We start from the raw sequence: 14633 nt of genomic DNA, 5'->3' as shown, positions 1-14633 counted from the left end.
CTGTACAGGCGAGATGCACTGTGCCCATTGCTAGTTAACTGTACAGGCGAGATGCACTGTGCCCATTGCTAGTTAACTGTACAGGCAAGATGCACTGTGCCCATTGCTAGTTAACTGTAATGCACACTAAACTTTGGCGGAGAGCAGACTCCTGCTAAGTGTTTATGCTACAGTAGCTATAGTAGATTTTATTGAAGTGAGGTTGGTTTCTTCCTAATTAGTTGTCTTGTAAGCTTATTCCTGTAATACTTTTCCTGGCTCAGTTCCTGGCACCCTGCTCCCCCTGTTAGACCACATAATATTAGGACACCTTTTACAGTAATCTGGAGGGAGGGGGCAAGTCAGCTCTAGAAATAATTTACATAATCACATGCATCATCTGCTTTTAGCAATGCCTCACAGCACCTGCACACTGTGTTAGTGCTATAGTAAAAGGTTTCACTTGGGACTACTGGCAACTCCCAAGAAGCAAGCCAGATGACTTTGTGCCGATTATTTAAAGATGACAATACAGTTTCAGAGGGTGTATAAAGTTTCATAGTTCTTTTCACTTAATTATTACAGAAGGCAGCACACTGACACATCATGACTTCCTTAATAAGTGGTCTCTTTCTCATGGTTTCATTCCCAGGCAACTATGAGATGAGACAGGTCCCTTAGGTCTAGTAGAAGGGCCTAGACAACTCATGGCTCTGTAGGCCTCATTAAGAATGTTCTTTTACTGTGAGCACAGGAGCCTACTGATGGTTAAGTGGGCGAATCTCACGTTTACATTTCAAAAGGTCAATGGCAGCAGGGAACAGGGTACATTTGAGAGATGCACAGATGTAGGACACGTTCAAACTGGTGGGCCCATGGAATAGCTATCAGTTAAGGTCCACCCAGGAGACAGGAACCACACTCATGTTAGCAGTGAAACTGTAGCATAAAGGGTAATATAAAGAATTTATAACTAGGTATAAAGTTATTAGTCGCTGACGGAGATGAGGAGAGATAAATCAGAACTTCCCAGGCTAGGGGAAACAAAGGGAAGAGGTTGTGAGGCAGGGCCAAGTACCTGTGAACAGGGAACTTTAGTTCAGTGCCATGGTATTGATCCCACAAGTGGGGAAAACTAGAAACTGGATTCAGCTGATGATACAGGAAGGAACTGATGTTGCTGGACCAAAGAAATGTTAGCCAATTGCCTCTCATGGGCCCAGGAAAGAGCAAAGGCCTTCCTTCTTCTCTAGCTATACCCCTTCCCAGTCAGTACTGCACAGCCAAGAGCCAGGTGACAAATTGGGCAGGAGCCCAGTTTCAGCATCTATTCTTCTTTTCCAATGTTACCAACAACTTGCTAATCAAATGTATCACAGCAAAGAAATCAAATCTGGGAAACCAAAGGTAGTGAGGCCTCAGTATTTTATACACCAATGAGAAAAAAAAGATGACATCAAATATACTGGCTTGATGCTATGACATGAACTGTAAGAAATATCCATATTTCAAAACTGCTAAAAGATTGAAGGACAAAACAACCACATATTCTGCAACAAAAGAGCAAACAAAATGTAATTTCTGGAGCTGGGGATGTAGCTCTGTTAGCAGAGCAAATGCTTGGCATATACATAACCTTGGGTTGGATGCCCAGTACCACACAAATCAGGTGGGGTAATGCACACTTGTAATTCCAGTTGAAGAGCACAATACCAAATGTTGAAGGCCATCCTTGGCTACCTAGTGGGTCAAAGGCCAGCCCATGATATATAAAATCCATCTTAAAACAATCAAATAAACAAAACTCATCACACATTCTACATAAAATTTTATTAAAGAAACAGGTTGGAGAAAAAGATTTGAAATGAGAATTATCACTTGAAGGTATTAACATGTTCTTGTGTAAGGTTCAACCCCAAGAGGAAAAAAAAAAAAAAAAGAGGTGAAAAATATTGTAAAATAGGAGCTCCAAATACAATTATTTTGCTTGTTTAACTTTTTACTTTGAGAAAACTGATAAAACGCATGCAATTTTAGGAAATACTAGAATCGAGCACACAAATGACATTGCTTAGGCTCTCCCAAGAGTAACCTAATTACAGTACAGCACTGTGGCCAAATGACTTGAGTGATCAGTCAGGTAGTGTTCAGATTTCACATGTACACGTACTCACTGGTGTGCTGCCCTTCTGTACATTCTCTTGTGTACACTCACATAACACAACCACATAGTACAGGTTCATCACGTGCTGCCCTTCCATACCACAGTCACCTCTCTTTCCAAGACTTGCCCACCTTTTGCCCCCTCCCCAAAAGGGTTTATCTTATTATGCCATTATTTGTCACATGGACCCCAGCATCTTTTTTTTTTTTTTCCAATATAAAGAGTAACTAATGACCAAGATTTCTTACTCAGCTTTGGGATAACTACTTCTATGTTAGCAATGCAATCCAATGGAAAGATTTCTCCAAATGAGGAAATCTCTGTGAGGCCCATATTTCCTAAGGACTGTAGCTTTCTCTGCATGCCAGCTGCTGCTGTTAATCATGTGACTTATTAGCCTATCTGTTCTGAAGTTGCCACTGTCTGACAGATTTGCCACATAGTAGCTAGTGACCGTTATAAAATGAAGGAATGTGCTTACTTTAAGATCTCTTATGCCTGTGCATGGCTTTCCTAACCAAGTCTTCTATACTTGGCCTGCAATAGCAGGCAGGGTCTTCATGGCCTGTCACCTTCATGCCTGCTCTCAGATCCCCTCAAGCCCACACCAAGAAACTGGCTAGCTATACACTATCTGTTTTCTAGGATGTTTGCTGATCACTAAGACTCAGGATACTGCCTCCTTCAAAAAAGCCTCTTTATGGTTTTTCACCACAGGTTTTGTTCCCTCACCATGTATGCACACCTCTACTGTGATAAAATATGACAAAACTTTTATCGTTTAACTATTTCAGTGTATTTCAAATCACCAAGAGTCATTTCTCACTATTTGTGGAAACTGGTTTCAAGAGCCCCCTGGGAAATATAGAAACAGGATGAACAAATCTCATATAAAATGCTATAGTCTTTGCATGATATATGGGTATCCTGCATATTCCAAATAATCTCTAGATTATTGATATCTTTAACCCACTGTAAAGGGTATGTAAGTCACTACTGTATTGCTTATAGAATAATGACCCCAAAAGCCTATGCATGCTCAGTACAGATGCAGTTCCCACCACCCTACCCAAATTATTTTCTATCACCGTTTGATTGGTTGAATCTAGGGGTGGGGAACCCATGGATCTGAAGGGCCACTGTGCTTATCCAATTCCTCTCTCAGCTGACCATATCTAGGTGCAGCAGGCTATATTTTCTACAGAGGAACAAGAACAGTTGAAGTTAAAAAACTAGAAAATATGGACTATCATTTAATGAGAGGCATGGTGGCACAGCATTTGATCCCAGCATTTAGGAGATAGAGGCAGGCAGATCTCTTGAGTTCAAGGCCAGCCTGATCATCTGAAGTGATGTAGTGTAGGATAGCCAGCCATAGTAAGACCCTGTCTCAAAAAACAAAACAATCAAACAAACAAACAAACAAAAAAACCTGGCAAAAATAAACAAAAAGCAAGGCATATAGGCTTTTTACCTATGATCCCCCAAAGCAAGGCATATCTCAAAACAAAAACAAACAAACAACCCCAAAATCTATTTAAGACCTAAGTATCCATTATGGTGGTTAGTAACCAAATGTGGTAACTAAAACTGAAGTTAAAAAATGGGTTCCTCAGTCACACTAGTCACATTTCAAATGCTCAAGTTATCTGCATGCAATGTCCAGGATTTAATCCCAGCACTTGTGGGGCATAGGCAGGCAGATATCTGAGTTCGAGGCTAGCCTGGTCTCAAACAACAAAAATTTAACTCCTGTTTCTCAGGGTACATGATCCTGATTGCTCTCCTAGGCCCAGGCAGTTGCAGAAGTGTGAAGGGTTAAAGTGTTGAGTGGATGCCCATAAAGGAAGGAAGCCAAGACTCCAATGTTCAGATAGCAGGGCTTGTCTCTCAGTGAATTTGAACTTTACCTTAGGCAGGAAGCACTAAGGGGATCTACTAAAAAAGTAATTGGGCAGTACAATTTATACTTTAGAGAGTGAAGAAAAGCTAAGCTATGGGGTGAAAGATGAAACTCAAAAACTTAATGGCAAGAACTTAAGGCTTTGGAGCCAGAGTTTACTCCATTCATCCTAATATAACCTGGACCCTGAGTTACCCTCTAAGACCCTTTGTTTCCTTATGTGTAAAAGGGAGAACGTAGCTACACATTTTTGTTAGAAGTGAAGGAATAACCACGCAAGCCCTACTGTGTTCTGGTGTGCCCTCTTGCTGTCCTTCTCTAGGATGAAGGACTGGTAAGGAAAAGTAGCCTTGGAGTAAACCATACTGAGCACAACTTACAAATACAGCATAGGAATTCAGGGCACTTAGTATTAAGTACAACTTACAACAGACTGAACTCTTGTACGTAACCAACCTGGCCAATACAACATGAAGTCAGTTTCGCCACAGTTCAAGACCCTAATTAAGTCTATTTTTTGACCTGAGAAGTCAGAGAGTAAGACGTTAGTAGTTAAATCTTCAAATAAGCTAGTATTAGTTGGCGTAATAAGAGAATACCCTGTACTTTATTTTTTGGAGACAGGACTTCACTGTTGCCCAGGCTGGTCTCGAACTTAGGCTGACATTTAACATCCAGCAATGCTTTTGTATCAGCCTCCTGTCCTTCCAACTTAACCTCTACAGGGAAAATAACTTTGAAGTAACCAATGTGCTTGATAGGTATTCTCCACTGATGAAATAAGCCAATTCAAGCCAAATTAAAGTATATAAAGGCAGGTTTATTGGGAAGCAGCTCTCTGGTGGGTTTACTGTTCTCAAGGAACAAGGTCAGGTAAGTTGCCATTGGGGAAGTGAACACACACACGCAGACATGGACATGGGTGGGGGGTGCAGGGGGGAGAAGAAGGAAGGGAGAAGAAAGAAGAGAGACCAAAATATCTGAATTATATAGAGGAAAACTTCTGGGGGAAGGGAAGCCCTAGCCCCTGGGCTGGAAAGTTCAGCAGAAAGGATAGGATATGCCAGCCATTCCCTGTAACAGGTAGGAACTGAGGGATGCTGGGAGAACATGGAGGTCAAGTCTGCTGTGGTATGTAAAATATGTCCCTTGTCCCAAGTCTGGATCCTAACAGAGCATTTTGCTCTCCTGTTGCCTTCAGATTATGAACCAACCTCTGCTTAGCTCACCAGGCTCATTCTATTTTATGGAATGCAGTATTGCTGATTCTAGAATCATGAAAAAGAGCTAAGCAAGATCTTTAAATTTGATGCGATCACTCTTTTTCTTCTCTTCCGGTTAGAGTCTTGCTATGCCTAGACGAGTTTCAACATCATTCTCCTTCAGCTTCAGCCTCCCAAGGGCTAGCATTACAGGTGTGCAGCCACCATCATCATCTCCATATCACAGCTTAATCTTGTCTTTTGAGAGTTCTGGTGACTGACAAGGAGACAGAAAAGACAATGCTAAGGTGCACTGACTCTGACAGAGTGAGCTTCGGTCTCCCTTATGGTGTCCAGCCCCTGAGTAGAAAACACCTCTCTTTCTCTGCTGCCTTTGAAATGCAGAATTAGTCTGACCCTGAAGAAAGTACAGAGCTACCAGGAAAGGGAATTGCAGAGAAAGAATCTTGAGACTTCTTACTGAAAAGTATTCCTTGGGGTTATCCCTGCAAGAAGCAAGTTCCAGCTAGCCTTTTCAGAATTCCCAAGAAATCTGTTTCTATCTTTGTTGTTACTTTTTCTTGCCTGCTTAGGTTACAGACGCCTTAGGTATGTGGGTCAGAGAACCTGGAATATTATAATTGGTCAAAGGAATTTCTGAGAGAAAGCTATAACCTAAGGATGGACAGTTAAGCATGCAAGAGGTATTGGAAGCTCACTACTACAAATACATTGCTAAACACAAATAATTAAGGCACAAAATGTGCTCGTTGACATTAGGCCATCCAGCAGGAACAAATATAATAGGTACACTGTGAAAACATGTCACCACCCAGCTCTGTGGCATCTAATCCTTAAACTCCAATCTCTGAGAGGTACCCTTTAAAATGGCTATGTTTGCTCCCCACCCTTTTAAAAAAGGGGTAAGCACACTAGACCTCAACCTACAACTACTTACAAAAAAAGGACAAAAAACGAGTACTTTACAAAAAATGCCAAAACATCTTAAGGTAGATCACTTAGAATTAGAGTTATCGTTACTACGTATTCTAAATTCACAGCTCTGTAGTGATTCTCTCTTATAGACTGATGCTGCTTTCCTGTTTGTCCTGGTTTTGTTTTTTTTGTTGTTGTTTGTTTGTGTTTTTGTGTTCTGAGAAGTCTGTCTGCTAAAAGCAAAACAGTTTATCAGGTCTTCCTGTGTAGGCTGGCTAATCAAAAGATTGTGGCTAGACTGGAAGCTTGGCGGCGCACGCCTTTAATCCCAGCACTGGGGAGGCAGAGGCAGGNGGATTTCTGAGTTTGAGGCCAGCCTGGTCTACAGAGTGAGTTCCAGGACAGCCAGGGCTACACAGAGAAACCCTGTCTCAAAAAAACAAAAGATTGTGGCTAGAACGGATGTGTATACTGGTGGTTGGTTTTAAATGACTAGAATGATGTGGGTCTGTGGGCATGCCTGGGAGGGATTTTTTTTAAACTAAATTAATTGGGATGAAAAGAACGACTCTAATGTGGCATCGACTCTTGGGCAGGTCCCTAGATTTGGTCAAAAGGAGAGAGCAAGCCAGAACCCAAGCAGGTATGTATTCTCACTCTGCTCATGACTGTGACTGTGACTAGCTAATTCAAATTTGCTGCCCTGGCTTCCCTCTCCACAATGATGAACTGACTGCAACCTGGAACTGTGAGCTGAAACAGGTAATCAAACTTAGTACCTCATATGGTCAGACGAAGTGTACATTTTAAACTCTGTTCTTTTCTTTTTAGATGTATGTGTATCAGTGTTCTGTCTGAGAGTATGTCTGGGTGCCCACAGATGTCAGATCCTCTGTACCTAAATTACAGACAGTTGTGAGTAGCCACGTGGATACTGGGAGCTGAACCTGGGTCCTGTAGAAGAGCAACGGGGTGCTCTTAACCACTGAGCCATCCCTCTGGTCCCTGACTGTACTTTTCTTTCTTTTCTTTTTTTTTTTTTTAAATCATGTCAACTCTTTTCTGGCGTGAGGTGGGGAAGACACAGGCTGGCCTCTTAACTTTCTATGGTGATGACCCAAATATCTGATCCTCTTGCTTCCATTTTTTAATTTCTAAGATTACAGGTGTTATGTCCAGTTTACTCAGTGCTAGGGATTGAACCCAAGGCTTCATGCATGTTACACAAGCACTCTACTAACTGAACTACATCTCAGTCCTACCATATCAACTCCTACCAACTCTCAAAATGCCTTTTTTCTCAGTGTGTTTGAAAGTGATTCTGGATACTGAGAGGCTGACATGCATTAGCTCCAAGTCCCTTCCCTCCTGGCTTTTTATCTTAACTAGGATTCACAGTGAGTTATCCATGTTGTCTTCTGTGGTAAAGGTTTGGGGTTTTTCAACTACTAACTTGATAAATACTGTGAATACTGTATTCAGATAGGCTTGGATGAAACAAAAGCTAGTTTTATTTATTTCTATCTATCAACTATGTGATTTCAATAGAAATGGTCAAGTATAAGCTATCATTAAGAGAATTTCATGGGAAAGTCAATGTTCTAAAGCAAGGCTGCCCTGAGAATAGCCTATAATCAACTTTGACTAAAATAAATTGGAATTTTAGTCAACTACTCACATTTTGAAGTATTAAATTAAAAGGCTGACATGAGAATCTAATGTTGGACGGTGTTCCGTCTGGCTCAGTTACTTAAATGCCAAGGAAACATAAAATGAACAGGAGATGGGCATATTGCTCTAATGAAAATGTGAATAAACTTCGAGTCCAGCTAAAACACCCTACAACTGGCTTCTGGGACACTGTCACGTATATAGTAGTGGGAAGTACTTCAATGGCAAAGCACAGGACAAACCACAATTGCCAGGCCTTTCTCCTTCCTGTTTTAAATTTCTCTCATCTATAAAGAATTCAAAACACATTTTAAATTAAGTATTCAGCACCTGAACTACTTTTCTGGTTTGAGATGGACATTTGTATTATTCTCTCATTCTTGAAAACAATTTTGTAAACATTTTTATTAAGAATTTAATGCATACAAGAGAAGCTTATGCAAAGTCTACTGAGCTTAAGGAACAGAATGTTTCCAGCACACAGAAGCCCTTCTACAATCTACCTTTACCACCCTAGTTGCATCCCCTTTGATGTACCGGAATACTTTGTATCCTAGTATTTTCACTTTTATCAATGGAGTTACATTACTTTATTCTTCTACAATTAGCTTTCCCTAATCCTCTTTTGATCGTTCACGTAACTGTCACAGTAAAGAGACCATGGTGAAGGTGCGCATGGAGGTGTACTGGCCAGACGGAGTCAGAAGTCTCATGTGCTCAAAGTCATTCCTAGCCAGACAGATAGCTCAAGGCTCACGTGGACTAATACTGCAGAGGACCCCACCGGTCTCACTCCTTTGATGGGCTTCTAGGTTTTCAGTCTTTACCACTATGCCACAAATAACCTACTACACGACCTTTGTATCTATGTGCAGAGAAGTTCACCTTCTGGGGGACAGGTCCATGCCAACAACTGAAGATGCTAGACACAAAGCACCCACACTGTCCAACTTCGCTTCCCTTCTAACACATCCTATGCTATTTTTCAAATACTCCTACCAGAGTGTGAGTTTTCATTGCTCCAGGGTCTCAAACAAAACGTTATTTTAACACTTTTCAGTTTTTGCCAGATTGGTGGGTATAAAGGCATTCATTGTGGTTGAACTTGCATTTCTTTGGTTACTAATTAAGTTGACTTTCTCCACCCTAGTTTATTTTGTCATTTGCAGTTCCTCTGCTTTGAAATGACTGTTTAACTTTGTGTTTCCTACTGGTTCTTTTTAACCATCAGTTTGGAGTTCCTTCTTGTATACAGATACAGCTACAACTCCTTTGCTGACTCTATGTGCTGGAAATATTTTCTCCTCATTTCTCTATCACTCTCATCAGTGCAATTTAGTGACTTAATGATAATGAACATAAATGGATTACTTTCTTTCACTCAGTTTGCTTGTTATTGTATTTAAGTAATCCCTACTCCGAATTATAAAAATCGTTTCCACATTTACTCTATAACTAACAGAAAATTTCATATTCTCTCCATCTAGATGGTATTTACTTGTTATTTATATGGTGCCTGACTTGATCCACACACAGAGAGGAAGACATTCCTGTCAATGGAGACAGAAACTGAAGTGATGCAGTTATAAGCCAAGGAACACCAGAAGCACCAGGCAGACTAGATTTCAGAAAGAGAAGACGACCTTCCCAGACTTCAGAGGGAGCAGAATTTTTGACTGCTAATTGGCAAAACTGTCAAGAGTGTAAACTTTGGATGCTTTAATCACCCTCTTTGTGGTACACTGTATGACAGCCCTGAGACACAAGTGCAGCTTGTGTAGTATTTGCTGGGAAGTCTGTTATTCCTTTGCTCCCGAATCTTTGGTGTCAACTGTCACCTCTCCCCAGGGAACAGTGGGTGGGGCTAGTTCTGTCATGTAGCAAGATTCCATACCCACGGGGCCCCAAAGTTTCGACTTGCTTACTCTGACACTGACCCACCACTGCCTATGCACTGGAGCTTTTGAGATATAGCAGACTCAGCTCTCCTCCCTTCATTCCTTTCCCCTCTCTTCCATATAAATTTTTAATCACCTCATCAAGTTTCAAAAAGGTTATTGGAACTATAAAAATGGGTTTGAGTTTATACACCATATCTAGGAAAACTGACATCTTTACATCAGTGACTCTTCTTTACTCTTGAGCTAATAACTTACTACTACTATTTAGGCCTAAATTTAGTATTTTCTAATCTTTTTATACATTTCTCCATAGATGTCCTATTAAGTTTAATCCCAAATGTATTTCTCAGATCCCTTCGGATATTATTCTGTTGGGTTTTATTCATTATTGTTTTATCTGTATAGCTATTCACATGTCATGGTGTATGTGTGTGTGTGTGTACACACGTGGGGTGTCAGAGGACAGCTCACACTATGAGTTCTAGGCATCAAACTCATAAAGGTCACCAGGCTTGTATGGCAAGTGCTTTTTACCTGCTGAGCCATCTTACTGACACATAAAAACTACATACTTAAATGGGGAATTGTTTAAATAAAAAAGACAAATTTGCTGATCTTTAGAAATAGTTCATGCATAATAATTCCTGAATACAACTTCTATAGCAGTTATTATTATTATTATTTTAAAGATTTCTTATTATATCTAAACTGTCTTCATGCACCAGAAGAGGACGTCAGATCTCATTACGGACGGTTGTGAGCCACCATGTGGTTGCTGGGATTTGAACTCAGGACCTTCGGAAGAGCAGTCGGTGCTCTTAACCACTGAGCCATCTCTCCAGCCCTTATTATTTATTTATTTATTTATTTATTTATTTATTTATTTATTTATTTGATGAGGGCTTACTATGTAGCTCAGGGTAGCTCTTCCTGTCTCTATTACCTAAGTACTACAATTTTAAGTATATGCCAACATGCTCAGCCTCTTAAATTCAAATTTAAAAAATTTTTTTATTTCAATGTATGTGTGTACATTGGATTCCCTGGGTTTGTCTTATAGGCAGATGTGAGGCACCTATAGGTACTGACATCTGAACTCCAGTTACTTCTGAAAGAGTAGTGCTTCTAACCATAGCTTCTTGACATGGGTGCTGGAAACTGGCCAAGCAATCTCTCCAGCCGCGACAATTACATTTTAAAAATAATGAGATACTATAGAAAATGGAAATCACCACAAGACTAGCATTTCTGAGCTGAGGGTAGAGTTCTAATGGTAGAGTATATGCCTACATGTATCACAAAACAACACACGTTTATTTCTGTTTCTAATAACGGTTGTTTGCAGATCATCTACAATTAATTTTTTAAAATTACCCAATGCTTGCCAGGCAGTGGTGTCACATGCATTTAATCCCAGTACTCAGGAGACAAGAGGCAGGCAGATCTCTGAGTTTGAAGCCAGCTTGGTCTACAGAGTGAGTTCCAGCTAGGGGCTACACAGAAAAATGCTGTGTCAAAAAACCAACAAAACAATACAAAAAAACAATCAATGCTTCAATGTTAATTTCTGAGTTCACGATCCTCCAGGAGAGCTCATTCAAATCCTAAGCTCCCAGGCTGACAGCTATGACTTCTGTCTCTCTCTGCTCATGATTTTTCACTGATCACACTATTGTATCATGAGTAAATACAGAATCAGCACTCTAGAGTACCAGCAACTGCCTTTTAATCAGTATCACATAGTCCTTTCCCATACTGATACAAAACCATGGACTATTCACAGACACTAAGAACATTTGTTTACTTGCTATGACACTATAAACTACTACTAAAGACTTGGAACACATGAGTGAACCAAACAGTTTAAAAATCCTAACAGCAATTTAAAAAATTCTACAACAAGATGCCAAGCAATGAAGAAAACAGACACAGTGATCCCTGGAGTGGTCAGAACAGCCAGTTTATCAGCTCCTATTTGAGGATACTTGAAATTAACACAACTGTTAAAACCTATGAAGAGTGTTCGAGAGCTGGCTCAGCTGTAAAGTGCTTGCCGTACAAGCATGAAGACCTGTGTTTGGCTCTCTAGCACTCATGTAAAAGCCAGGCCCTGGGGCACACGTATGCAATCCCAGTGCTGGAGAAGGAGAGATAGGCAGTGTCCTGGAGCTTGCTGGCCAGCAAATCTAGCCAAACAAATGCTCTCCAGTGAGGCCCTGTCACAAAAAACAAAGTGGAGAGCAACTACGGAATACATCCAATGCTGAGCTCAGGCCTCTACATGCACATATGTGCACACACAAGAAGACCCGTGCAGACCTACAAGAACGCGTGCATACACCACACATGAATATGTATGCCAAGAAAATCTCTTAACTACATAGTTTATAATCTCTTCAAAATGGTGATGAAAATGGAACTGGAGAACATGCTAGGTAAAATGAGCTAGACAAAACTTTCTCTCACAGATTTAGGTATGAATATATGTATACACATATATATATGTGACATGAAAGTAAAACAGGGATTATGAGTGGGGAAGAAGAGCTGGTCTAAAGGTAAGGAAAAAGTAAGAGAAGGTACTAGGGTCAAACAAAACAGTGCATGTTGTCTCACATGTAGAATCTAGATTTGACTATGTCTATGTAGACAAACGTACAGACAAATATTTATACACATACATATATGTGGCATAGAAACAACAAAGGGACTTGGTCGAGAGGACAGAGATGGGTAGTCATAACAGCAAGGTACATGACATACATGGGAAATGTCATCATGAAATCCATTATTTTGTATGCTAACCAAACATTGTTAAATGGTGCTGAAAGAACAGTGAAAAGAATGCAATAAACATAACACTGCTATGTACTAAGATAAAAATACATCATGCTTTCAAAATAGTAATTGATGAGAATCTTTCATGTTAATTGCATTGGTAAATGAGAACAAAGGTTAGGAACCAACTATGTTTTTCTTCTGTGCTATTTCAGTGAACTACTGGCATCACTACAGCAATCAACTAATTAGCACAACAGAAAAAGCAGCAGCAGCAGCAGCAGCAGCAGCAGCAGCAGCCACCAATGAGTGGGAACAATAGCAGGTGGTGTCAGGCAGCTCTGAAGTCACCACAGAAGAGTATCAAGAAGGCCCCACAGTTCTGCCCCACCAGCCTCCCTTACCATGAATGAGACACACACACAATGTTGCAAATATTAAAACTCAGGTTCCACAAACTGCTTTACAATATGGAAAATCTCCATCTAATCATTTCTTAGCACCCTCTGGACAGGAAGCAAAACACCAGGTTAAGCCAGGAAAATATACTACTTGGGCTCTGCCAATCTACAGAAAGCAATGTGCTTATGGAAGGACTGGTTTGGCTACTGGCCAGAGCATCTTCATATGTATATGTGTATGGGAGTAGGAGGTGGGGGAGGTACAACTTACATGCCTTATTTATCCTAGTGACCCATGAATAAATACTAGATGGCAACATTTCATAGAGTGACTGAATTTGCAAGTAAAGCCTAAGTATAAAAGTTTCTATCCTTTTATCTACTTCTCATGATTAAAAAAACAAAAAAGCCACAGTTAATGGCTTATAAAATAGGAGGCAACATAAGACAGTTAAGATACCAGGGATATGGCTCTATTGTAAAGTATTTTCCATGTAAGCATAAAGACCTGTGTTTAATTCTAATCACCCATGTTGAGGCTTTACCCATCACTGCCTATAATCTGGATGCTGAGACAGAGACAGGTGGATCCCTCCCGCTTGCTGGCAAGCCAGTCTAGCTGGAATCAGTGAGCTCACTGAGATCTTATATCAAAAAATTTAAGGCAGAGAGTGAGGAGGACACCTGAAATCAACCTCTGGTATCCACATACATAGGCAAGCGCATGCATAGACATAGGCAGGTGTCTAAACCCAAAACCAAAAAAACAGTTAAACCTGAGAGGCTGAGTCAGGAAGATAGTAAATTCAAGAGCCTGGGCTACATAACATCTTGTCTCAGGCTAATTAGATAGGCAAGTAAATGTGTTTGCTACCTAACGATGCAAGCCTAATACACTGAGCTGATGCCCATAACCCACAGAACAGTGGAAAGAGCCAACTCCAACCTCTACATGAGCCCACACAGATCATACACAAAATTCATCTTCAAAAGGTCTTGTTTCAAATGAAACAAAGTATTTTGCTAAAAAACTTTGCGTTATAAATGTATCTTCTGTTAGGTGTGGCTGTGCACCTGGGAGGCTGAGGTAGGAGGACCTTGAGTTTGAGGCCAACCAGAAATACACAGCAAGGCCCTGTCTCCAAAAATAAAGTTTATTCTCTCCTTTCTTGGTTATTTCCTTTCTTTTTTCCTTAAATTCTCTTTTACTTCTGTAGAGGCAAATATAAGTGAGAAGTAGGGGACCAAAGAAGATAATATCAGAGACAGGGACTCTAGACAGAAAGCTAGAAAGAAGCAAGCCTGGAAGGAAAGGTGAGAGGCACACGGAGAACAATGAAGGACACATCTGAGGCCGAGGTTGATACTGGCTGCTATCTTCCCACTCTGTGACTAATGGCCCCTCTGGATTCTACATCACTGAACCCACATAAAGATAGACGAGAATAGAATTTTCTGCAAATTTTAAAGGTACTTCTCACCTGCCCCTGCCATGTGGGAAAAAAGGGAAAACAAAATGAAATAAAACATCAGCAGAGGGCCTCACAGCACGAGCTGATCTGCTAAACTGGAGATGAGAAACGAAGATACTGAGTCTCAAATGTCTTAAATATGGAACTCCGTGTAACAGAAGGCCAGGGGTGTGGCTTCGTGGTAAAGTAATTGCCCAGCATGTTTCAGCCAGGACCTTAATTCCCA

The 14633-nt window shown here is 40.6% G+C and overlaps 1 protein-coding gene across 6 annotated transcripts in view; it reads right to left on the bottom strand.

The window, feature by feature from the left end:
* Positions 1 to 14633, bottom strand: part of Tnrc6b (trinucleotide repeat containing adaptor 6B) — a 218455-nt gene that overhangs the window by 94260 nt on the left and 109562 nt on the right. The gene's annotated exons all lie outside the window — the stretch shown is intronic.

This window comes from Mus caroli, chromosome 15, assembly GCF_900094665.2.
Source record: "Mus caroli chromosome 15, CAROLI_EIJ_v1.1, whole genome shotgun sequence".
Taxonomy (NCBI): Eukaryota; Metazoa; Chordata; class Mammalia; order Rodentia; family Muridae; genus Mus; species Mus caroli.
The sequence above is the reverse complement of the archived record's forward strand: the minus strand, read 5'-3'. Positions and strand labels throughout refer to the sequence as shown.